Source organism: Scardinius erythrophthalmus (assembly GCF_964197995.2).
Source record: "Scardinius erythrophthalmus genome assembly, chromosome: 14".
In the NCBI taxonomy this organism is placed as follows: Eukaryota; Metazoa; Chordata; class Actinopteri; order Cypriniformes; family Leuciscidae; genus Scardinius; species Scardinius erythrophthalmus.
Genome location: NC_138234.1, coordinates 13,517,950 through 13,544,586, shown reverse-complemented (window position 1 = coordinate 13,544,586; position 26,637 = coordinate 13,517,950). Strand labels below are relative to the sequence as shown.

General features: G+C 37.6%; 1 protein-coding gene across 1 annotated transcript in view; it reads right to left on the bottom strand.

Annotated features, from left to right (window-relative positions):
• Positions 1 to 23,054, bottom strand: part of LOC308701680 (uncharacterized protein) — an 82,802-nt gene extending 59,748 nt beyond the window's left edge. The window contains exon 1 of the mRNA XM_081384065.1: positions 22,815 to 23,054. The gene's annotated coding sequence lies outside the window, so the exon portion shown is untranslated. The remainder of the gene's footprint in view (positions 1 to 22,814) is intronic.
• Between the last annotated feature and the right edge of the window lie 3,583 nt (positions 23,055 to 26,637).

The window sequence follows — 26,637 nt, the reverse complement described above, 5'->3', positions numbered from 1 at the left end:
GCCGGTTGCGTCATTGCGCCGCGACGAAGGCTTCCCTGATTCAAAAGCGACGCCAAATGCACCCTTCGTTTCCCCGTGAAAAGAAGGATACATAAATGGACACTTAGCGGCCTATTCTACCCCATAAGTCATTGCGCGCCGTTGACGACAGCATTTATTTATTTATTTTTAAAGGCGGCCGAGACTAGAGATCGGTGGTGGACAGCAAATTCACATTTAAATGTAAGTATTATGTTTTCATTTACTCAAATAGCTAGCGAAACCAGAGTTAAAGTTTCTTATAAACTTCTTCTTAACTCCTTCGTCACCATTGCGTGGCTACATTTATCAGGTAGTTTTAGGCAAAACTTGTGGTAATAACGTTATTAGTTTAACGACCTTTTTGTAATATTTGCACTTGTGTATTATAAGAAATATCACTCACCCAATAAAGCCCAAAACAATAAGAAAAGCAGTAATGTTAGATAAGGCAATGGGGTTTCACTTTTATGTGTTTTTGTAGTGCTGTCATGCAAGCTATCTGATTTTAACCAAATTTTAGTATACAGAAATATGATTTCTTAAGTATTTTGTATGCATGTCTTGATGTGTCATATTTTGCAGTGTTAACAATGCACTTAAGATTGCTTTTTTAGAACAATTCAGGAAAAAATGGATCTATATAAATATATATAAAAAGAAAAGTAATAGAACATCTTTGCTGAAATGTATTGTCCTGTTGTTGTTAACAAGCCATGGTTCATTTGCTCTGCCTTTAGGATTGCAAGTGTCCTGGGACAGGAGAGGGTGTGAGTGGGAAACCCACTGCTGAAACTTGGCCCTGGTTTGTCCTCATGGATGAGGTGTTGGGACAGAGGCATTGCACCAACCCCCCTGTCCTCATCGCCTCAATCCCTGAGGACACACCAGTACCGAGTTCAGTAGTGGGTGCCAACGGTGAGAAGGAGCCAGGGGCAGCAGCACCAGCAACACCAGTAGCAGCACCAGCACTAGCACCCACACCAGCAGAAGCACCACCACCAGCACCAGCACGAAGGCGCCGAGACAGGACGAGTTTTTGGACTTGATCAGAGAAGAAATGCAACTACAGAGGGAGGCAGAGGCAAGGAGAGCACAGGAAAGAAGGGAGAGGATGGACAGGCTGTTTTCTCTTCTTGAGAGAATGATTGAAAAATATATTTCCTACATATTCTTGTTTAACTTTTTTCACTTTTATTTTTAAAAATAAAAATTATGTACATTTATTTTTATGCAACTCTAATTGTGTAAATAAAAGAGAATGAATTGTTCTGGACATTGTTTATTTTTGTAATGACAGTAATACTTTCTGCATGAAACAAATTCTATACCTTTTTATTTTTTCAAATAAAATTGGTAAATGAAAATCATTTGTTCTATAGGCTACATTAAAGTACTTTTTCCAACTATTTACAAAATACGTTAAACATATCAAAATCAACATAAACATTTAATTTTACAATACATAAAATAAGAAAAAAATTATGTAGACTCTATTGAGCTGAACTGCCCCTGGTAAGGCCTCCTGCTGGTGGGACATCATCTGGGATGGTCTCCAGAGTGTTTGAGTGCATATTTCCACTATCCACTAAGTTGTCTACCAACAGGTTTGCAGGGCTGATTCAATCGACGGCTTTCTGAAAAAAGTACTTTTAATAACTACTGCATTTATATTAGGCTACTACTGCATTACTGCGTAGGCTATGTCGCATTTTACTTCTGTATATTTTCAATATACAGTAATATCTGGTTGTTACATTATATACTTTTGTGTAGTGTAATGTAATCATATTGTGATGTGAGGGAAAAAAGTACTTCAGGTTACTTCACATTTGTAAGTGAATACTTAACGAAATATGCAGTTCCGAAAATTAAAGTAACAAAATGTAGGCTTATTGTCACAAAATTAACAAATTGTTGCTAACTACAGCAGCGTCCCATATTAAAGGGCGCATCTGACGCGCTCGGAACGGTCTAGCCTACGAAGGGTTGTTCTTGTCGCCTGGCAACCGTGACAGCTGCAGATGACGAGCCCGAGAAATACTGGACTTTTTATATTAAACTGGGTTTTGTATTCAAACAGGGCTAAACCGAAAATACATGATCCGGCAGCGCCGGGGCTCCCCATGTCCTCCAGTAAAATATAAAACATAAAAATGACAATAGCCGATTCTGGCTCCATAGCTGTTTACTCAGTTATCAAAATGAATGATCAGGATAGCAGCTGTCCTCTCGCACCGTTGCTTGATGCCAGGAGCGGTGATCGGGAACACCTGGTTGCACAATTAGGAAATCCTAGGAAGGCTACATGGTGCGTCCTTCAGAGGACGCATAGGCTGCATCCTTGAAGTCTGCGTCCTTCGAAGGATGCAGCCTTCAACATTGGGACACAGCTAAGATGTCTTACGGCGGAGTCACTTCCGGCATCACCGGCGGCCATATTGCCACAGGGAAGCTGTGAATAAAGGTGAGTGATCAGCACACACACAAATCCTCTTATCTCGCTGAAATCTTGACGGATTTACAGACGGTTTGGTTTCTTACAAACGTTATTAACGTGGCTATAATTCTTTCATATGGAAGTCCATTGTTATAATTATTCATATGTATGCAGTGTCATAACTACATCTCTGACGTTTATAACAAACCAAACCGTTTGAAAATCGGTAGAAAATTTAGCAAATTATGGTTATTTAAAAGTACAGGCACAATGTTACGAGTGAGCGAGCTCCCTGTGGTAAGATGGCCGTCGTGTGCGGACGTCGACCTCCATTGGCCAGCAGCGCGGACGAGACATCTAGCCTTTATTATATGATATCTATGGTGCGCGCGCTCCGAGTGCAACACGGATAAGCAGCCTTTGTCTTCGGTTGCGCGCCAAACCGGCCAAATAAACACAGAAATATTTCTAAAAGCCAAGTCGAGTATTCCCGTAAATACAGTAGATGTAAGTATTAGCCTATGTGCTCTGCTTGCAACAAAGTCCCTTTTACGGTCTTGATCTTGTTACATGCTCTAAGCACTGTACAGGCTAAGAAATAATTATTTTTCGGTGGCCATGAAAAATACACTTTTATTAGAATAAATGAATAAACAAAAGAGTTTGTTGAAACTGATTAATTGATTGTAATATTAATTTAGCGGCCTCAAGTTAACCCAATTAACTGACCCAAATATTAATAATGAATCATAATCGATAATTATGAGTTATTATTAATATTTCCCCTTTTAGCTAACTTGTTACAGATTTTTGTATGGACTTTGAGTCATTTTTACTCAAAACTAATAGCTGGGATAGATTCAGGGGCCTGTACCATGATTGTAGTTGAACAAACTCGGGGTTACAGGATTAGTTTTGAGTCGACAAAACCAAACCGATGCAATCAGGCTTTATTGGTACCATGACGCAGCTCATCAACTTTCTCTGTCAACTCAGGCTTTGAGCTTTAAGCTATGATTACTCTACGCGCGCGTGCACATACCAAAGTCACGTTGGCACCGAACAACCAATCGCGTTCGATATGGATAGAGCGAGAGCGATATATTTTTCCGTGCAGGGGCAAGAGATAATCATTCAGAATTACCATGAATTTAAATATGTATTTCAAGCTCGAAACAACGGTCTGCTGCCAAAGAGAAGATAAGACTGTTGGAGAAAGATTGCTGATTGCGTTCATGTGTAAGTTAAACAAATACGTCGTATAGGCTATTCATGTAAAATGATGTATATATTTAAGCCTATTTTTATAATATATAAAAAATGTGCGTATATACTAAGAAAGATTAATATTCATTGATTTTTAGATGCAACCCAGACTCCAAACATTCTTGACAGCAGATAAAGACAACATATAAAAATATAATTCAAAAAGGTATTCACATACTGAGGTCAGTTTTATCCAGCTGTTTGATCCAGGCCACTCCTCAAGAAAACACTGGTGGAGGAGTTGGCTCTGAGTAGCAATAAGGGACGGCCGATTATGGATGGGATTACAGGTGCTGTACAATCTGACCCTGGTGCTGGCTCCTCTTAGCAAGTAACACTGGGTAGCCTACGTGTGCAATATTACTACTTTTTTAAGTTTTAAATATGGCTGACTGTATCAATCAATCAATCAATCCTTTATTTATAGAGCACATTTAAGACTCAACCTAGGTTGACCAAAGTGCTTTACAAAGAATAAAAGACACACTTTTAAGCATGCATTTATAAATACAAACAGAAATAAGTAATCAAAAAAAATAAAATAAAAAGCGGGAGCTAGCTATATAGTGTTAAAAGCCAAAGAGAAAAAATAAGTCTTAAGCTGAGTTTTAAAAGTGCAGATAGATGGGGCATGCCTGATAGACAGAGGAAGGCTGTTCCACAGCTTCGGACCAGCGGCGGCAAAAGCACGATCACCACGTTTTTTGAGTTTTACTTTAGGGACTGTTAAAAGGCCATGATCACTGGATCTCAGGTTTCTAGATGGGGTATACGGAACCAAGAGATCAGATGTATGTTCTGCAGTAGAGTTAATACAGTGTCCCTGTTGAAGCCAGCACACACAGTCTCCCACACAGAGGTCAGTATGCAACAGACAGAACACCAAACATAACCTGCTTTACAACAGTTATGCTTTATATTGGCCTACTTTTATTTATTATGGTGTAGGAAATGATGAATACAATGTCTGTGTGTTCTCAGACAGTTACTGAGGTGAATGCATAGGCTTTTTACTATGGCAAACATTTGAATGTGTGGCATAAAAAAGGGACTGGCCCTTACACATCTCTTTTGTAGGATTTTTCACAACCTGCCCCAGAAACTGAGGCCTCTACCTCAATGGGCTTCAGAACAAATGTGAACAAGGATTTAAAAACCTTGACATAAATTACAGTCAGTCCTGTGTTTGTACGTAGGAAGTCAAGGAACTTTTTGTGATTTGATTAGCCTCCAGAAAACTTGTAAAGATCATGTTTGTGGTGGAATTATGTTTCAGGAGGAAACAGACTCAGTCAGGACTCAGGGCCCTGTACAATAGGAGTCTTGAACTAGACTGCACACTAAATGAGTTTTAAACTAGACTGCACACTAAAGTAGTCTCAAACTAGACTGCAAAGGAGTCTCAAACTAGACTGCACACTAAAGGAGCTGGTGGACTGTGAGCTGAGGAGGCTCCAAATAAAAAAATAAAAAATTGGAGATCAAACAGCTGGATAAAACTGACCTCAGTATGTGAACTTATTTAACCAAGCAACACTTTAGTATGAATATTTATTAATGCAACTTTCTCTTTCTCTCTTTCTTCCTCCCATCCCACAAAACCAATAAAACAGTTTGAGGCCTTTCTGCAGTTTCAATGTGCCTTTATTAAGTGTAATATTGTGGTGATTGCATCTACATCTGCATCAGCTAGGTGGTCAAGTGTGATCGGGTCACACTCATCGGGGAGAAGCTGGTTTTGTGGTGTTTCTCGCTCTGTTCTAATGGTGGCTATTGTGCAGAATAGCACATGCAGCCACTATCTGTGATGCCCGCTCTGGTGACTCTTAAAGGCCGAACACAGTTGAAATGTGCCTTTAGGAAGCCAAAGGTCATCTCGATCTTCACTCTGGTTTTACTGAGGGCACACTGAAGCGGTGCTGTGGCCCTGTCTGAGGGTCATGATAGAGGGTCATGTTTTGTACTGTACCAAATGTAACTTGCTTTCCTCAAAGCGCTGACACAACACAGACTCACAGAAAATTCCTGGTCATGCACTGGAGCCAGGCCATTTGACATCCAAACTTGTGATCGTCATGACCACAAGTCATCTGCAGATTAGTAGATCATTGTTATATATGTTAATGTTACTATTAATTTAAAGATTCATCTCACAGAAAATAATCATCTCACATGTAAGCCTACTTGAACATTAAGGCTGTGAAAGGACTTCCTATTAACATAATGTGCCTTATGTTCTCCTAGAGCAGTGGAGATTGCAACATGTGTGCAGTCTATTGCTCCAATAACTCTAGGGAATCCTATCATAAGATTAATAGAACAATAATAAAAAAGATTTAAAATAATTCTTAACATGTACTGTATTGTATAGTATACATTTTTGAAATTTGCTTTTTGAAAGAAAAAAAATGTGTTCATGTGATGTTGCCCTATCAATATATCTTACCGGCCATTTTATAAAAGCCCTCTTTTATGGACATGGTCGATAAATGTCCGGGGAACACTATGAAACTATTAATGCACTCCTGCAGCGCGAGGACCACCTTGTGAAAAAACGCAACGCAATACCATTTGCGGTACAGTAAGTGCATGACGTGTCGTTCGTGCAGTTCGACGTGTCAAATTCTTTATGTGCGGCCCAAGAAGTTTGCATAAATAAGATATTCCTTCCGCGGAAAATCTGTATCTTTCAAACAAAACTCTTGAAACTCTTTCTCTACGAAGTGCTTGTCTAACAATTTGCGCTGAGATGACCACAGGGTTTGGAAGAAAAGGTGAAGACATTTTTTTTTTTTTTTTTTTGCTTATGAACAATCAAATAACAAATAAGAAAAAAAATTAAAAGGTGAAGACATTGCAACAGACACTGGGAATTAGTTACGTCACCTATATGTTTCTTTGCTCTCAGCTGATTGGTCAAACTTCGGTCTGAGATCTTGAATCCAGAACATAACCTGCCCCGGAGCAGGTTAGCCGTGGCAGCGTAAGATACCATGGCAACGAACACCGATTAAAGCCGAGCTACTTTCATAGTACCTAAAACCCAGGGTTGGCGGAAACTAAACTGAAACATAGCTGGCTAGCCACCTAATCCGGCTTCATGGTACAGGCCCCAGCACTCCTAAAAAACCCTAGTTGGACATCTCAAAAGGCAATATTGGTAAAAAAAAAAAAAAAAATCATTATTTTTACCCAGGCCGTCTGGGCACCCCAACTTTGATTGCCTCTCCAGGCGTTTCCCCGAGGATTTGGCCATGGATAAATTGGGAGGTGTTCAGAGCCGCCTTAACCTAATGTTAGGCCCCAGGGCTGAGAGGTTTTGTAGGCCCCCCATCCCCTCGATTTATAGTGTCTCATTTTAAAAAAGTGTAATAGCATATCTAGGTAATCTACATCACAAAATGCATTAGTTTCTTTCGAGACCTACAACAGTGAGTTTTTTTTATATTGTTTTTAATTTTAATATTGTTATTAACATATCACTGAGCACATAAACACAAGAAACTTTATTTAACAACCACACACTGCAACTAAATTTCAACTTTATGCAAATGAGAAGCGATTTTCGCGAGCGACAACCAATAGGAAAGAAGCCTTTCAGTGGAGCTCAGCTCCCGTCACCGTCTCGAGTGCAGTGCAGGCAAGACAGAAGAGTTCAAGGGCGATTTCACTGTTTTATTGGTTGACTATAACTAACCACAAACATGGATATAATAAAATGATGCATGGAAAAGAAACTTTCGACAGTCTCAGTGAGTTTACAGTAATTCATACATTTATAGTTCGAGTGTTGTTGTAGTTTTATGATGCAATAGCACTGCTGCAGTTCATTATACAGTTTCCCCTGCATTATGTTGACTATTAGGGACAAGAAAATTGATTATTTGTCAAATTCGGATGACGTTTTAGTAATTTATGACAGTATGAGTGAGTTTAATTTGTAGATTGATCGATCGTTAATCTAGTAAATTATTTAATCCACAGAAGACTGCTGTGTGGTAATATAAAAACACTCCCAACAGCATACTGTTTCTTTTGAGCCTAATTCCTAGTCAAATTAAAATGATATAGTTGTATAATATCACTTGTAATGGTGTTTTGTATAGATGTGGCCAGACGAGCAGTCTAAACGCCTCATTCGCGCCGCGGGACCTCTAGACGCGCATAAACGCGTCTTTGCATTGACTTAACACTGAAATCACTCGCGCCAGACGCTCTATTCGCGTTTGGTGTGAACGCACCATAACAATAACATTAGAGCGACAGCACTACCAACGCCCACAAGCGACTAGCGACAAAATCTGAAAGTTAAAACAATATGACCTTTTCAGCTCATCATGAACCTAAACATGGGAGGCCCCTGAACTTGGGAGGCCCCTGGGCTTCAGCCCAGGTAAGCCCGTGCATTAATGCGGCCTTGGAGGTGTTACTAGACACCTATAGGAACACATGGTAAAAAAAAAAAGCTATTGGTAAGATTTTTTTTTGCAGATTGGCAAAAAAAAAGCCTAACTTTCCCTAACTAAAGCTGAAGAACCCTAATTTGGTACTGTTTAGAACCATCTTAAGAGTGTATAGTATGGAAAGTATCACAGACAAATAAAGTCCTTAACACAACCCTTATTATGGGTCCAGTTTAATGTTCATGCACAGAGAATGAATATTTATTTAACATCACATATCTGGATATAATCATACATTTAAAACAAACGTTTAATGCAAAGCCTCTATATGAAAAACAACACAAATAAGCATGACAGAGAATACGATTTGTTTTATCTGCTAAAAAAATCATCTGTGCAAGTCTTTCTCATTCTATTTTTGAGGCTTGATTTTGATGCGATATGGTAGGCTACTTTCATTTAGAATATTTTTTTCCTGTGCTCAGTTTGATTACTTTTCGGATTGTGCTTATGAACAATCAAATAACAAATAAGAAAAAAAATTAAAAGGTGAAGACATTGCAACAGACACTGGGAATTAGTTACGTCACCTATATGTTTCTTTGCTCTCAGCTGATTGGTCAAACTTCGGTCTGAGATCTTGAATCCAGAACATAACCTGCCCCGGAGCAGGTTAGCCGTGGCAGCGTAAGATACCATGGCAACGAACACCGATTAAAGCCGAGCTACTTTCATAGTACCTAAAACCCAGGGTTGGCGGAAAGTTTGATTACTTTTCGGATTGTGTGTTGTAAATGGGCTTTGCTAAGAAATGACTGTCACTCATAAGTTTGTTTTTTGCATTTGTTAAAGTGAAAATCATATTAATTTCGTTTTCAGGGACGACTTAGGTCTTTCTGCAGAAATCCCATGATACAGTGGGCTTCAGAGTCAGTTTTAGCGTTTTAAGTTTATTTTTTGTTAAACTGGTTTTTATCTCATTCAATCTGACAACACCGCGACCGTCAAATCCTGCTTATCCAACGACAACAAGCAGCACAAAAAAACCCACTGAAAACAAGCCCAGTAGTAGGGGTTCAGCGAAAAAATCGGCAGCTGGCAGCAGGAAGTAGCTGCCGTTGACAGCCGGAAGCCCTGCCATATTAGGAGGGACCTGCCATTTCGTGGCAGCCAATCAGTATCGTTCAACGTAGTAGCTACCAATCACATGTAACTGGAAGTAAAGCAACAGCGGCCAATGGTCAATGGTGGCGCCGGCTATATAAAACATGGTAAATCATGTTAAACCATACTAGAACGTTTTAAAACTTTTTCAGACTTTCTGGCTAGGCTTTTTCAAGCCAACTTAAAGTTTTTCTACAAACTTTACCATCTAGTTCAGGATTGTGGTCTATCATTCTGTTTTCAGTACAATAAATAGAAAGCCTGTTTCAACAGTTACAGCTGCTTCAGACAAGAATATATACAACAAATCTAAAACTGAACTTAAATTATAGCAAAATATGATTTTCAATAAAGGTAATAGATGAGACAAAGTTCTTTTTTTTCTTCTTTTAGACAGGACTTTCATTAAGTTTAAATGTTGTATATTTAATATGTATAAAGAATATAGGCTAGGCTATATTTAATAAATATACAATATGATTACATAGGCATTTCTTTCTGTATGTAGCCTATATATTTAATTATTTAACAAAAATGTACACTCATCATTAATAAATTATATTTATACACAAAAAAATTCATAATTTATATATTATATTTATAATTGGCTATATATATATTATATTTCACTGAGTGTTATCCGCACCAATTACAAAAACAAACAAAAAAACAACTATAACAAATTATTTAGCCTTTGTTGCTTCAAAGAAAAAGAAAGCCTTTTTGAATTTACCTTATAGGATTACAATAAAACGAAGTTGATGGCGTATTAAATCGCTCTGTATCTGCTGCTTACTCGCATTAGTTTCTAGCTGGCATGAACGCGTTTCGTCAACAGTTCATGTTTAAATAAGGCCAGATTGTTGACAATCACACAGCTCAAACATTATAAAACTGTGAAACTAGCTGAAACAAGTGGATTGAACACTCCAATTGATTTTTTTTTTTTTTGTGAAAAAACTTTAACCTTTATGCTGCATTATGACATTTTGGTCATTTAATTTCTTTGACCATTTTAGCTGTTTCAATGCAAATGGTATGTAATTTGGCAAAATTGTGACTTTTTGGATAAATTGTAAAATTTTGATCCCATGTTGCATAATATTTATAACACACACTGTGTAGATCAAATAGCCACATCTAGCACCATAATGACCAAAAATGGCCCATTGAAACCCATTAAAACGTCGTTTAAAGCCGGGGCCGTAATTAATACATAAATCATGACTTATGTTGAAACATCCTTTCATTTTGGAAGCAAAAGTATTATATTTGCATTATGTAGTGTATTCCACCAGATGACGTCACTACATAGGTATTTCCTATGGGGGGAAATGCACGTTATTTTCCTGGTTTCCACTAGGGGCACAATTGACTGTTTTATGAAGCATTTTAATGGCTCAATGATCTAAAATGATGTTTCTGAGTATGTGTGGATGTCTGAGAGCAATGTGTGTCTGCGTTGACAAAAGTGTGTGTGTGTGTGTGTGTGTGTGTGTAGGGCCTAAATATAATACATGGTGTTTAGGCGAGTGACAAAAATCATAACATCCATCTATCCATCCATCCATCCATCCATCCATCCATCCATCCATCTTCTTCCGCTTATCCGGGACCGGGCCAGACTTCCCTCTCCCTAGACACTTCCTCCAGCTCTTCCGGGGGGACACCGAGGCGTTCCCAGGCCAGCCGGGAGACATAGTCCCTCCAGCGTGTCCTAGGTCTTCCCCGGGGTCTCCTCCCTCTCGCGCCGGACGGTTTGCCAGAATCTCTTTGAGGCCGACCGGTAGTCCTTCTCCATGGCCTCACCGAACTCCTCCCAAGCCCGATTTTTGCCTCCACAACCACCCGGGCTGCAGTCCGCTTGGCCTGCCGGTACCCATCAGTTGCCTCAGGAGTCCCACAAGCCAGCCAGGCCCGATATGACGACTCCTTCAGCTTTACGGCATCCCTTACTTCCGGTGTCCACCACCGGGTTCAGGGACGGCCACAGCTCCAAGTGGCCACGTTGACAATGAAGGTGGCGAACATGGTCCACTCGGACTCAATATCTCCAGACTCCCTTGGGATCCGGTCGAAGCTCTGCTGGAGGTGGAAGTTGAAGATCTCTCTGAGAGGGGATTCGGCCAAACGTTCCCAAAAGACCCTCACAGTACGTTTGGGTCTGCCGAGTCTGTCCAGCTTCCTCCCCCTGCATCGGATCCAACTCACCACTAGGTGGTGATCGGTTGACAGCTCCGCCCCTCTTTTCACCCGAGTGTCCAAGACATACGGCTGCAGGTCAGATGAAACGACCACAAAGTCGATCATCGACCTCCGGTCTAGGGTGTCGTGGTGCCATGTGCACTGATGGACACCCTTATGCTTGAACATGGTGTTCGTTATGGACAAGCTGTAACTAGCACAGAAGTCCAATAACAGAACACCGCTCGGGTTCAGATCAGGGTGTCACTGTCACTGCCCACGTGGGCGTTGAAGTCCCCCAGTAGAACGACGGAGTCCCCAGTCGGAGCACTTTCCAGCACCCCTCCCAGAGTCCCCAAGAAGGCCGGGTACTCTACACTGCCGTTTGGCCCATAGGCGCACACGACAGTGAGAGACCTATACCTGACCCGAAGGCGCAGGGAAGCGACCCTCTCGTTCACTGGGGTGAACTCCAACACATGGCGGCTGAGCTGGGGGGCTATAAGCAAACCCACACCAGCCCGCCGCCTCTCACCATGGGCAACTCCAGAGTGGTTAAGAGTCCATCCTCTCTCAAGGAGTGTGGTTCCAGAGCCCAAGCCGTGCGTGGAGGTGATCCCGACTATCTCTAGTCGGGATCTCTGAACCTCACGCACAATCTCAGGCTTTTTCCCCGACAGAGAGGTGTCCATGTCCCTAGAGCTAGTTTCTGTGTCCAGGGATCGGGTTGTTGAGGCCCCCGCCTTCGACTGCCACCCGATCCACATCCACTTACGGTCCCTGAGCCCTTCGGACTGAGCCCGGCCGGACCCCATAGGGGGAGGCCCGACCACCAGGCGCTCGCATACGAGCCCCAACCCCGGGCCTGGCTCCAGGGTGGGGCCCCGGCTGCGCCATGCCGGGCGACGTCACGGTCCTTGAATTTATTGGCATCATAAAGGGTTTTTGAACCGCTCTTAGTCTGACCCATCACCTAGGACCTGCTTGCCTTGGGAGACCCTACCAGGGGCATATAGCCCCAGACAAGGGTCATTCAGCTCCTAGGGTCATTCAGGTACTCAAACCCCTCCACCATGGTAAGCTGGCAGTAATATAATACTCATATTATATTATATTATATTATATTATATTATAATCATAATATCCTGAAGGTCATATTTTACCCTTTCTGTCTATTCTCTTTCTCTCTCTCTCTCTCTCTCTCTCTCTCTCTCTCTCTCTGTGTGTGTGTGTGTGTGTGTGTGTGTGTGTGTGTGTGTGTGTTGGTGGTGTGTAGGCGTGTATGTGTGTGTGCATTTAGGAAGAGAAAGCGCTTCTCACTTCATTGTTTTCTTTTGGTTTGATTTGGCTGAACGATGACCCCATTTTGTTTTGAAGTTTTTGATATGTTTGATATGTTTATAGAATTTAGAAAAATAAAAATTCATGTTCATGGTGATCTTGTAGTTTTGCTTTCTTTCTAGAGCAAATTCTGATGTGTAGGGAGACAGGCACAGGTTATAGTCACCTAGTAGAAATCAGGAAAATGTTTGCAATACTGCAGATGTTTGCAGTATGTCAATTATATGAAAAATGGTACCAACTGGTGGAAAACAGTAAAAAGTAAATATTTTACCCCAAGGCTTGGTAATGACAGGGTATTTAAATAGAAATTATGATTTTATGATATTATGACAGTGGGTTCAAAAATGGATATTTTAATGGGTTTAAATAGGATCAAATTTGTCCTTAACGCGCTATGTGTGATTTTTTTTTTTAAATCTGACATAGCACAAAAAATAAAAATGCACCAAAAATAATGTTGCAGCTAATCTTTAACATTTTCAAGACTGTGATAATCCAAAGCCAAGGTTTTCACTTTGCATTTAGTATATGGAAAATAATTAGAGGTCGACCGATTCATCGGTCGGCCGATGAATCGGCCGATTTTTTGCATTTTTAACATAATCGGCATCGGCCAATATCCAAGTGTATCAAGCCGATTATTAGGCAGGCGCATCTGTGGGCAGCCTAGTGTTGTTGTTGTTGTGGAACACGCGTTCGACGCACGCTGCGCCTAGAGTCATTCTCCAGCAGAGTGAGCAGACCTCATCCAGTGCTTAAGGAAGGAGCTAAGTTCCTTGGAGAAAACTCCTTTATATTTAATTAAAAACTTTTGATATGTTACTGCCAACTTAGAGAAAAAACATGAATAGGCGACATGACGTTCGGCTACTTTGGATATTGATAGCGTTGTTGAGGTTGCATTAGCACAGCAGAAGGGTTGCTATCATGTCACAATAAGTAAGCAAGAATTTACAGACAGTGAATCTGAGACTTTTATTTGTTCTGTTTGTGTGTCTTATATTTGAGAGGGTTGTCACTCAATGCAAAGAAATAAGTAATAAAAAAAAGAGACCAACTATATGCTAGTGAAGGACTGGCTTTGCTTCAGACAGACCCGGAGCTAATACGGCACTGGTGCCTTAACGACCGTTATTTACCGGACCGAATATCAACGCGCATTTCTGTGCTTCATTTCAGTGCTACTGTTGTCTGTGCTTCTCTTGGATGCTCTGAAAACGGACGTTAGAATAACAGAAACATTGCTTCGCTGCACTTGACACTAGTCAGCAGTTAACTTTAGCATTCCGTTAGCTATAGCTGGATTAAACACGGTTAAAATGCTGGCCAAACAGTAGTGTAATGTGTGACTGTATTTCACTGTAGACTAGGGGTGGAACGGTACATGTATTCGTATTGAACCGAAACGGTACAGGCGTCACGGTTCGGTGTATACATTTCCACGGAGAATACACGCTATAAAAATAAATAAAACTCGCGTGCAAAGTAATGCGGAACTACTGTTAGATACGCGGGTTCTTTAAGGACACCTAATCTGTAGCTCCGCTTTTGCTCCGGCTGCGATGTAAAGATTGCAAAGCTGGAATATGTTGTGTGTGTGTGTGTGTGTGAGAGAGAGAGAGGCGCGGGCGCGATCGAGATCGAAAAGTCGCGTGTGTTTAAAGTCGCAAAGTGTTTACTTATATTTGTGTGCAAACGCGCGCGTGTGTGTGTGAGGCGCGGGCGCGATCTAACAGTGGAAACATAAAAACATACTCCGTCATTTTGTTTATCAGGACATCATTTAAACTGCAAAGTGTTTAAGTTACTGTTAATTAAAATGTTAAGGAAAACAAATATATTAATCTGAAATGTAGCAAATTAATTTTCAATTCATTCAGGTACAATTACCAAACATATCTCAAGGTCTTTTTGTCTTTTGTACAAGTGCAGATTGGTAAAGTGTTCAATAAAAGTTTTTGTTGAGAAATTTTGTCTATCTTAAGTAATTTCAAATAGAGGTTAAAAACAAGCACATAATCGGCCAAATATCGGCCAAAATAAATCGGCAGCATTTATCGGCCATCGGCCAACCCGGATTTCAAAAGATCGGCATCGGCCTGAAAAAAACCATATCGGTCGACCTCTAAAAATAATTAAATTTTTGTGTTTTTTCCTCTTATACTAATTGATGGTATCGTCACCAAAACTGGAATTTAAAGGGTTAAAATCCTGAAATTAAATAAAGATTTGGTAGGTTTGATGTGGACTGATGCTGGTTAAAAGATTTAACTTAGTAAAAGTGGAAAATAATAATAATATATAATATTTTAGGCAGTGTTTAATATGTGACCATTTTTGGTGTGATTTTTTTTTTTTAAATCTGACATAACACAAAAAATAATAATGTGTAAAAATCAATGTTGCTGCTAATCATGGACATATACCAGGCTGTGATAATTACCTCCCAAGAAATCCACCTAGCATGTAGTACACAATTGTTTTTTTTTGTTGTTTTTTTTTGTTGTTGTTTTTATCAATAAAAACAGTGTCATCATGGAAACAAATGGCATTTAGGGGTTAAAATTCTGAAAATTAAATAAATATTTGGTAGTTATTTTCAGGACTGATGTTGGTTAAAATATTTAACTCAATGAAAGTGGGAAAAAATAATAATATATAGGCCTAATAGTTTTATGGCAGTGTTTAGAGTGGACATTTGTGTCCCTTATAGTTGGGGAGCCAAAGTCTCAAAAATGGGTTGAACCTGACATGGTCTGTCATACTTTTTATTTGTGTTTTTTCTTTGACCCTTTGACCCTAAGAACCAATAATTAGAGGGTCTGCTCTGCCGGAAATATCGCGAAAAAAAATTGTGGCCATTTTAGTGTATGCACCCTTTATTTTTTATCAGAAAAATGTGAAAAATGATTTTTTTCCCTCAAATCCTCAGTGGGTTTGGTAGGCTGTTAATAAATGCATTCCAGATACAAATAACACATTTGCTGACAACATCCACTGAAAAAATAACTCTTAAAACACATTTCTACATGATTTTGCATCAATTTAATGCAAAAAATTTGGCGTTTTCTCACTTTTTTCCAATATTTTCATCTTTACTTCATTGGCAATCAACTATTCCCCCAAGTTATGACATCAGTCAATATGTCATTCTTTTCACCAAACAGTATACTCATTCCACAGAAAAAATCATAAAAATACAACCAAAATCAATGGATCTGTGATGATTTCACTAATAGTTGATCAGCAGGCTCAGAACCTCAATAGAATTGTAGGCTACTCTCAAAATTCCGAAAGACATGTAGTCCATGAGCCAGGGATAAATCTTAAAAGTGCATCTGTCCATTATAAAAGTCCATCTATCCATTATAAAAGAGCATCTGTCCATTATAAAAGTCCATCTCTCCATCATAAAAGTCCATCTATCCATTCTAAAAGTCCATCTCTCCATTATAAAAGTGCATCTATCCATCATAAAAGTGCATTTATCCATTATAAAAGTGCATTTGTCCATCATAAAAGTGCGTCTGTCCATTATAAAAGTGCATCTATCCATTATAAAAGTGCGTGTATCCATTATAAAAGTCCATCTATCCATTCTAAAAGTCCATCTCTCCATCATAAAAGTCCATCTGTCCATTATAACAGTGCATCTCTCCATTATAAAAGTGCATCTATCCATCATAAAAGTGCATTTATCCATTATAAAAGTGCATCTATCCATCATAAAAGTGCATTTATCCATTATAAAAGTGCATATATCCATCATAAAAGTGCACCTGTCCATTGTAAAAGTCCATCTATCCATTATAAAAGAGCATCTGTCCATTATAAAAGTCCATCTCTCCATCATAAAAGTCCATCTCTCCATCATAAAAGTCCATCTCTCCATTCTAAAAGTCCATCTCTCCATTATAAAAGTGCATCTATCCATCATAAAAGTGCATTTATCCATTATAAAAGTGCATTTGTCCATCATAAAAGTGCGTCTGTCCATTATAAAAGTGCATCTATCCATTCTAAAAGTGCGTGTATCCATTCTAAAAGTCCATCTATCCATTCTAAAAGTCCATCTCTCCATCATAAAAGTCCATCTGTCCATCATAACAGTGCATCTCTCCATTATAAAAGTGCATCTATCAATTATAAAAGTGCATGTATCCATTATAAAAGTGCATCTGTCCATTATAAGTCCATCTATCCATTATAAAAGTCCATCTCTCCATCATAAAAGTCCATCTATCCATTATAAAAGTCCATCTCTCCATCATAAAAGTCCATCTCTCCATTATAAAAGTGCATCTATCCATCATAAAAGTGCATCTGTCCATCATAAAAGTGCATCTATCCATTATAAAAGTACATCTATCATTATAAAAGTCCATCTATCCATCGTAAAAGTCAATCTATCCATTATAAAAGTGCATCTATCCATAATAAGTCCATCTATCCATCATAAAAGTGCATCTATCCATTATAAAAGTCCATCTATCCATTATAAAAGTGCATCTATCCATTATAAAAGTGCATCTATCCATCATAAAAGTCCATCTCTCTATTATAAAAGTCCATCTCTCCATTATAAAAGTGCATCTATCCATCATAAAATTCCATCTCTCTATTATAAAAGTGCATCTATCCATCATAAAAGTCCATCTCTCTATTATAAAAGTGCATCTCTTCATCATAAAAGTGCATGTCTTCATGTTCATTTTATGAAGTATACTTAAGTAATTTTCAAGTATATTTTTAAGTATACTTTATGTAATAAGTATACTAATATCAATGTGTACTTGTAGTAAACTTGTGTACTATTTCAATACTGCTTGGGACTAAATTGGCTCACTTTTCGTATTTTTAGTATTTGTAAGAGTAGTAAACTAAGTACACAACTAGGTTTCTCATTTGTAATGCATCTGTACTACAAGTGAACTTATAAGTATACTAGTAGTTTACTGTTTTAATACAAGTAGTACATTTTTTAGTTTATGAAAGTACACACTGATGTGTACTCTCAGTAAACTACTAGTTTCGTAGTTTATACTGCAAGTGTACTTGTAAGTTTTCTTTAAGTAAACATAACATTATACTTTGCACTTAACATGTAACATTATTATTTTTGCACTTGAAAAATACCTTTAACTGTACTTTAATTTTAAAAACATGTTATTAGCTTCATGCATCCTTTTTTAATCTTAACACTTGAATGTCAGTAAGTTTCATAAAGAAAGGCAACATTTTAAACAAAAACGTAGAATTAGATTAAATTGATATACACGACCAGTAGACTAGCCTCCACAAAAATTCAGATATGCAGAATTAGAAACATATCTGTTTTATATCAATTTTCTAATCAATATTTTCAAACAATGTAAGTTTCATAAGACTGTATGTATATGAAAAAACTATGTAAAAAAAGTATATTTAATTGACTACTCAATCAAAAGAGTTAACACAACTACAAGACAAGTATACTTTGAATTCTTAATTATTCTTTTAAGCAGGGTTCACCAATCTCGGTCCTGGAGGGCCGCTGTTCTGCAGAGTTTAGCTCCAACCCCAATTAAACACACCTGAACCAGCTGATCAAGGTCTCACGAGGCATACTAGAAACTTTCAAACAGGTGTGTTGGAGCTGGTTGGAGCTAAACTCTGCAGGACAGCGGCCCTCCAGGACCGAGATTGGTGAACCCTGCTTTTAAGTATATCTGGATCAAAAGATTGAGTTCAAGTACAGGCCAAATATACCTGGGCCCATATTCATAAAGAATCTTAATGCAAAGAGTAGCTCCTAGTGACAAAATTCTAAGAAAATTCTTAGAAATGTGGCCGTTTACTCTTAAAATTAAAGAAAAAATCCCAGTAAAGAAAAAAGTAATTCAGAAAGCATCTTAACCCTTAAAAGAGGTCTTAAGGTCAAAATTGTTAGGAGCACGGACGAGGACTTTTAAGAGGTCCTTCAGCAGAGGAGAACATGGCAGAAAGAAGAAGGAGAAGAAATCTTTTGCAGACAATGGATGACAGTGAGTTAATAAGGCGTTATAGATTAGATCGTGCAGGGATCATGTTTGTGACTGATCTTAGAGACGCGCTAACATCTCCGACAGCGCAGAAATGCAATAGCGCCAGAAATGAAAGTAATCACTACATTACGATATTTGGCAACTGGGAAAATGCAACAATGCAGCAGTGTGTAATGTACACAGTCGCATGTAATTTCAAAGTGAAGGCTTAGAATAGACCCTATACTTAAAATCACAATTTTTTTCCTTCTTGGACTACCAGCCAATCACAGTCTTCAAAAGATTGTGTCATACATAGCAACGGGGTCAGCCCCGCCTCCTCACTAAGATGAAAGTTTTTGTCTTTTCCTTGCTCAGAGTTGTTCTCAGATCGGCCCCGAATCGCTCTTAAGCGAAGACTCTTACGTAAAAGTTTTTAAAGGAGAACTCCGGTCAATTTTAACATTTAACATTAATTTTTTTTGTAAATTTGGAGTGCTGTTAATACAGAGAACAACGACAAAAATCGGTGTTGCCTACACCGTGTTATCCTCTTTTTAAAATTTGCACCCTGTTGACTTCAGTGGGGCAATATTTAAACCTGCTTTTAGCCTCTTAACATCCTTGATGTGTCATTACAAGTGCACAGCCATGTGAGTGATTCCTTCAACATGAACACGGTGAATCTGACTGCAGTAGATGTGAAAGATATGGATAAAAATGATAATAATTCAGCCAGCGCTCACATGGCTGTGCACTTGTAATGACAAATACATGATAGAAACATTTTGTTACACCAATTACAAGTGTTTTTATTACAACATTTGGCCCTGGACTAGGGTATTATATTTGTCCATTCTATTGGCTCTATTCTATTTTGAAGACTTGTGCTGGCTGCACAAGTCTAATTTAAGGCTCTCAAAAATTGAATTGAAGTTGTTGACTTTTGTGTCCGTGGTGTTCTTTCATGCCACAGGGATAAAATGAAGCATACAGTTTGGGCGGAAATTGTGAAAAAATGTGTGTTATTTCTGGTTTAAAGAAGTCATGTGAACTCTGTGTTTATCAGACAGATTCAGTACTGGGCTTAAATGAAAGCCTAAAACGTCCCCTTTCCAGCGATACCAAGCACCATATTATAGAATATTGACAATATCCCTAGCATGAGCCTAAACCAGATATACACCAGATTTCAAAAACGGAATTTATCTTAGGGGGTTAGTAACTTCATGAGCTGAAAAAAGTGATTTCGCTACCACCCCTGCACTGCTATCGTGATTTATCTAATACTAGGGGTGTATACCTTGCCAAAAAACAATGATAGCATTTTCCCCCCCGATGATACCGATCAACCCCCCTGGCTCATGGACTACATGTCTTTCGGAATTTTGAGAGTAGCCTACAATTCTATTGAGGTTCTGAGCCTGCTAATAAACTATTAGTGAAATCATCACAGATCCATTGATTTTGGTTGGATTTTTATGATTTTTTCTGTGGAATGAGTATACTGTTTGGTGAAAAGAATGACATATTGACTGATGTCATAACTTGGGGGAATAGTTGATTGCCAATGAAGTAAAGATGAAAATATTGGGAAAAAAGTGAGAAAACGCCTAATTTTTTGCATTAAATTGATGCAAAATCATGTAGAAATGTATTTTAAGAGTTATTTTTTCAGTGGATGTTGTCAGCAAATGTGTTATTTGTATCTGGAATGCATTTATTAACAGCCTACCAAACCCACTGAGGATTTGAGGGTAAAAAATCATTTTTCACATTTTTCTGATAAAAAATAAAGGGTGCATACACTAAAATGGCCACAATTTTTTTTCGCGATATTTCCGGCAGAGCAGACCCTCTAATTATTGGTTCTTAGGGTCAAAGTTAACAGAAAAAACACAAATAAAAAGTATGACAGACCATGTCAGGTTCAACCCATTTTATTGAGCTTTTGAGACTTTGGCTCCCCAGTCCCCACTTATTAATGCACTCAACGTCGTAAAATATATAATGCAGCACAAGGGTTAAATACATTAGCTACAATATTTATAATTTAATTAAGATAGGGCCTATTTGGACAGAGATTTATCATTAAAAGGAATTGTGCCTTTGCCTCTTCTCATTATTTAAGTTAAATAAATGGGTTTGTAGGCTACGGTATATTTAATAAATATACAATATGATTACATAGGCATTTCTATCAGTATAGATTTCATTATTTAACAAACATGTACACTCATTCATCATAAATTATATTTATAAACATACAAATTCATAATTTCAAGTGTAGCTTAATGTTTGTTTTTTTGTATTAGGCTATGTCTATGATCTTCATTACTTGATTTATATTTGATAAACCTTTTTTTAATAAAATAATATAAAATAATTACTAATATAATTATTTTATTTAAATAAGTACTAACATTTTATATAGATATAATAACTTATTTGCCTGGCTAAAAGCGGCATCCACCTCCGACTTCCCGGTTCCCGGCAGCTACTTTCTGCTGCCGATTTTTTGCTGTAGGCTACTATACTTTGTGTCAAAAAATGCAGCAATAATTTCCTTAGACAGATTTGTTGATCATTTAGAATTCCTCCAGCTAAAAGTTTCTGGAATTCACGCTTCCAGGACATTAAGTGGGAGGAGGTTTTTATGGTTTCCAGGAGATACTGTGTCACTAATAAGATTTGTGAGGTTTCATTAAAATTATTCATTGTATTTATCCAGTTAATCAGGTCATAAAAAGATTTAAGAAAGATATTGATTTGAAATGTCTTTTTTGTAATTTAATTGACGAAACTATTTGTCATCTTTTTTTTATTGTATTTGTACTAAATTGTTTTGGTGTGACTTTAAGATCTTTTTTAAGGTGATTTCTGGAATTGGCATTACTCTGGAGGATAAGAATATATATTTTTTTACAATAAGCCTTTAGAAAAGAAAAATTGTTTTGTTCTTAATTTGTTTATTAATTTAGGGAAATATTACATTCATAAATGTCGATGGGCAAAAAATGCGCCTAGTTTTATACAATTTAAATTCGAGCTTTGTCAGTATCTTAAATCATTGGAGGGTGTGAGGAACACCAAAGCAAAAAAGACTATAGACTGTTGTAAAGCCTTGAAATGTTATCCTTTTTTAAAAATATTTGTATTATTTTGTAATTAGAGAAATGGATTTGATTCCAATACCCCTGTGTATATAGTTGTTCATATTTGTGTTATATTGCTTTCTTTTTTTATTTACTTGTATTATTATTAGTATCGGTATATATTATATATATTTTATAGCATATATATATATATATATATATATATATATATATATATATTGTTTTATTGGTTTTCTTGCTGTTATTATTGTTTTGTATTACTATTATTTTGTGTATTTATTTGCTGTATGTTCTGTCAATGAATAAAGCATTAAAAAAAACTTTACTTTGTGTCGACATTTTTTTATTTTAAGAAAAAATATATAAATAAATCAGATATATAAATCAGATATTCCGTATCATATCAACCACGCATCTCTCTCAACTAAAATAAAATAAAATAAAATAAAATAAAATAAAATAAAATAAAATAAAATAATAAATAAAAATGCCAAATCGCTCTCTAGCGCCCTCAGCTGGCTTAAAACGCTTTGATGGACACAGTCTGACTCCTGATTTGTCCAAACATGATCCCAGAGAAATAAAAAATTTTGGTGAAAACAAAAAGAAACACAATATCTCAGAAACGTTATACAACAACTCACGGAAACTCACCAACATTTCAGAGATGTTTTGATTAAACAGTCAAATGTGTGCAAACAAAAATTACAGTCCTCACATCAGCAAAATGTTGATTAATTTGCAGCATATTTATCAGTGACATTCAACTGACATTAAAATGTATTTAGCCTAAATCATCTTATGTGTGAAATAATCAGTAGCCTGCCATATTAAAAACAAAATAACTGAAGCCATAAGAACGCGTTGCCTAACTTACCGATCAGACTCCACGAACACAAACAGAAGACAATCGGCCTCGGGTGAAACATTTTCTTTAGCAGTTCTTCAAGTCTTCAGTTCAGACAAGACGACAACAATGCAACATAAATATTACAAAAATGCGTTTCGTCATAAAACAACAGATGACATAAAGCAGCTTGCTAGGCTATCGCTCTGCAGTCTGTAGCCTACAGCGCAGTCGGCTTGAGGTTAATGAAACTCAGCAGTCAGTGAGTGTGAATACCGCCTCCCTTCAGCGGTGAGGACCCAGCAAACACAGAACGTTGGCACATACGAGGTGTGATTTGTGCATTTACTTTGCAAACTAAGCAATCGTCGTGTCGATCGTCGCGTACCTTGCCGTGAGCAATGACGTACATGATATCGTGCGTGTGGCTAAACGTCTGGATTAATACTATAGGCTATATTCTATTATCTTTACTATTGAACCTTTTTAATTTAGGATATGATCATACACACACGTTTTCATGTTTTTGTGGGTTGGGCAACAGTGTAGACACTATTAGTAATCAATATAATAATAATTAGTATAATTATATTTACGCAAGATTTAATATAGTAGGACTGCAACAAGTGCTATAGGTTAGGCTACTTAAGGCTGCCAGTTAGAAAAAGGTAAATCAATTAATTAAATCTTGCAGTTGGTATTTGACAGATTTTACTGCCTACAGCAATTTTATAAAACTATACATTTAGTAGGCTAAACATGTCTAAATGAAATGCCTAAAAAAGATGTAAAAAAGATGTTGTTGTGTTAGTATAGTTTTGACCAATACATTTGTTTACACAAATATTAATCGTTGGATTATTTGGCTAAATTTTTGCATTAACCAGTATGTTATTGTTGTTGTTGTTATTATAGTCATGTAAATACTTTTCAAGTTCAGTGCACGGACAATATTTACATTCAATTAGAAGTAGCAAACCTTTTTTTTTTTTTTTATGTATTGGTTGCAATTGCTTTAATTTACAAACCAAGCAATGAAGACAAAAAGAAACAAGCTGAAGTAAAGTAAATGTAATTACAAACTCTCATAAGCTGACAGTGTGTTGAGGGAACACCTTCAGAAACATACAAACACAGGATGAACAGGATGAATGCCCAAAATGTAACAAGGCAAAAGAACAGGTAGCAGTCTTTAATTGGGCTTGTTAGTGATGTAAAAATATGTATTTATTTGTCAATTTATGTAACCTGGAAGGACCTTTTGAGATACAGTGTGTCATCAAGATGGGCAGCAAAAGGCAAAAACAAAACACCATATCTAGAAAACAATGTAAAATGTTACTAGGGTGGTGCTTTCATTATTATAGACAGGCTGTCAGTTTATGAATAAAGTGTGGGCTTTAGAAATCACTTTGCACGGGTCAGCACAGACAATATGTTTTCTGCCTTTTATGCGGCATTGCATATTTATGCAGAATTTAGATTGGTCACAAAGCCTGCGTAAAAACATTGTGATGGTAGTGTTGCATGTTTGATATTGGTTCAAATGTGTTTGTCTGTCTTTGTGCTTGTCAGTACAACATCAGAACCAAAATATTAAAACATGAATCAAAATATTAAGAATTACTTAATTACTGCACCACCTTGTGGCTGTCCACTAAATTCAGTGAACTTGATTTCACACAACACATGACTGTACTCGTTCTCAAAATGGTAAACCATTCGGATTACACATTATTAAATGTAACATAATTAAGGAACTGCTGGCTGCAAAGTTAAAAAGTCATAAATTCCTTTATGACTAAAGTAAATCAAATAATGACTTGGTTCTATGATTCAGGGGAACAATCCTTTTGTTTCTGGCCCTTGTGGTTCAAGGGTTATAAATAGGCCTAATGGAGCAAATATTATATACACTTACACTACACTTACAGTAGGCCTACACACAGTTACTCGATGTAAGATGAGAGAAATCTACATTGTACATACAGTAAACTATCATGTTGCACTCCCTTTAAATCATGATTGTCATATTTATTTGCAGACATTTTTAGGTACTGTATTTTACCAAATAAAAAAAAAGGCAACCTCACTGTTTCCCAACCCTGTTCCTGGAGGCACACCAAACACAACACATTTTCCAACTCTTCATAATCACATCTCAAACAACTCATCACCTCTTCAGTGGAGACTCAGACATAAAGCAGTCACGGTGAGCTCAACCTTTCAGCTCTGACTGCGCAAAACCTCACAACACTGTCGGTGATTGGTTGGAACACTATTTATTTTGGTTTTGAGTGGTTGGTGAAACCAATTGTTTTTGTGTGCAGATCACAGAGCCTAGGCTGCCTACAGAGATGCATTTTTTGACAGCCTGCTTATGGGGCGGGAAAGATTTAGGAAAGATTAGATGAATGTGATCATTTATGTTTGGGCCTTTTTTGGGCCTGAAATCGCTGATACAACCACATATATCAAAACCTGTGGTGATATTGTTCAGAAAGTGCTGTTTTATATGAACATACACTCTAAAAACTCCTGGGTTATTTCTTCAACCCATTTTCTGGGTTATTAGTGTTGGGTTAAAATTATGGGTTATTTTTTCAGAGAGTAACCATTTTCTGGGTTATAGGGCTAATATTTTGACCCAATTCATGGGTTGTTTGGGTTTCTGGGTTATTTTTCAAAGAGTAACCCATGTTCTGGGTTGGCTTTCTCTCTCTCTCTCGCCCGCCCGCCCGCAGTTGTTCTGGAATTTTCTCACAACAGTCGTTTGAAATAACCGTTGCTTCGCCCTCGATCCGTTTTGGCCTGTGCTTCATCGGTGCAACTTCATCTATATGTAACGAGATAAATATTGTAAGTTGAGGTCCCTTTAAGTAAATCCTGCAATAATGGGATTGCGTTTCCTATTGGCTGCACCAGTGGCACTATAGGACACTGTGTTCGAGTAATCTGCAGCAGAGCTAGAGAAAACTGCTGGGTCCGTGTACGTTTTGATAGTTTGTTTTTTTGTTTGAAACACAAAACAAAATAACGAGAAACCCACCTGTTTTTCGTTTGTCGTTTCAAACCAAAAACAAAGAAACGGTAAAAAAACAGCCGTTATCCCGTTTTTGGTTCTGAATCCAAAAACGAAAAATGACAAAACCAAAATCAAATAACGGTCCGATTTTGGTTTTTGGAAATTCCTTTTTCCGTTTTTCCTTTTGAAGATTTACATTGAAATATAGACAGGTTGGCCACGTGACCCGGAAGTAATAGTAAATATGGCCTATCAAAATAAAAGCCAAGCTTTTAGAACGGTCATAAAATGCAGCGTTAACGTTATACCAGAGTAACGTTAGAAGAAGAAAAATAAATTAATAAATAGCCTTATATAAACCTGGACCGGAATAAATATGTTAGCATATCCAGACATCACAGTCATGTTTAATGAGCGCATTGTTTGGCTCAATACAGTTGGTAATAGGTTAACCTAAGAACTTATTGTGTGTGCAGAGTTGTTACTGTTAGCGCTATATTATATAATTAAATTTATATTTAATGTGGTTTCCACCGTAATGGACAGCGAACTGACAGCGATTGAATGAATACTTGTCAACGTGAATTCCCACGTGACGTCATGCGTAGGCCTAAAAACGTTAATAAAGAGGGAGATTGGGATTCCGCCATCAAAATATCAGTCCCTATCTCGTCTTTGCCATTTGATTGACACCCTCGTAAAACTTGCTGGTCCTCAAATATAATTTTATCCTAAACGCATCATATCTATTTTCAAAAAGCCCAAGGACACGCTGTTACCTCGCTCACGTTACAGTGTTAATAAATGTATTGAACAGGCTAGTTAGGT